This window comes from Wasmannia auropunctata, unplaced genomic scaffold (genome assembly GCF_000956235.1).
Source record: "Wasmannia auropunctata unplaced genomic scaffold, wasmannia.A_1.0 LD334107.1, whole genome shotgun sequence".
NCBI lineage: Eukaryota > Metazoa > Arthropoda > Insecta > Hymenoptera > Formicidae > Wasmannia > Wasmannia auropunctata.
Genome location: NW_012028783.1, coordinates 19,135 through 20,205, shown reverse-complemented (window position 1 = coordinate 20,205; position 1,071 = coordinate 19,135).

Here is a 1,071-nt window from a genome sequence, read left to right as displayed (position 1 = left end):
TGCCAACGTTGGATGGGTAGTATTGACTTTACCCACACAAAACTGGGCCATGTCCGCTAATAAAATCATTTTTCCAGCTTTGCCCAATCGCGTTGGGCAATGTTGACACGGCCCGGGCAATGCCGACTCTGCACACCCTGCGGACTTTGCCCGTAACATATATATCATAGACATATATATACAGGGTGATCCAGATCACCTGGAGGAGCCGGCATCTACGTATTCCTCATGAAAAACTAAGTCGAAAATGTTAATAGCAAAATGTTGAGGTCAATGGTTTTTGAATAGTGAGCTGTTGAAACTGTCCAACCATAAGGCATTAAGAGCGCGCCGTCAGGTGTGGCGCATTAAATCGACGATCGGCCGGCGCGCGACGGGTATCGCTAAACGGCACGGTGCCGAACGAATACTGCAAAGGTTCGATGAAATCTCTATTAACATTTATTGCTCTTATTCTTAATTTGAGTTCAATTTAATTGTAGAAAAGTCAATCGCAAATTCAACATCATTTATATCGGTAGAATAAGTATGAACTCTTAAAATACATTTTATGTATTTTAAAACGATTAAATTAATTAATTAATTTAATTTAGAAACGAATAAATTAATAAACAAAATCAATATTACCGTACGATAACTTACAGATATGCAATTAATAACAGATTTTTGAATGAAATGTCATCTGACAGTTAGCGCTTTATGTATTATGTAAAGACAAAAAATGTTATTATAAAAAAGAAAATATTATTGTACAATGTTATCGCGCAATGTGTTTGCAGAAATATCAATAAAAATAATCTTATATTCACATAAGTAATCCTTATATCGATATTAATAAAAGGAGCGATAAGTCAGCTTTTGTTTTTAGGAGTTGCGTGTGCCGTACCTGAGCGCGCCAACTTTAGACGATCTGATTAGTTAACTTTAAACACTTATAATTCAAAAACTATTATAGTCTCAACATTTTGGTATTGGAACTTTTGTCTTAAAATGATCTCAGGAATCTACCCTTAAGCGTTAGTCCGGTCATTACGGGACACCTTGTATATATACACACAGAACCTCTTTATA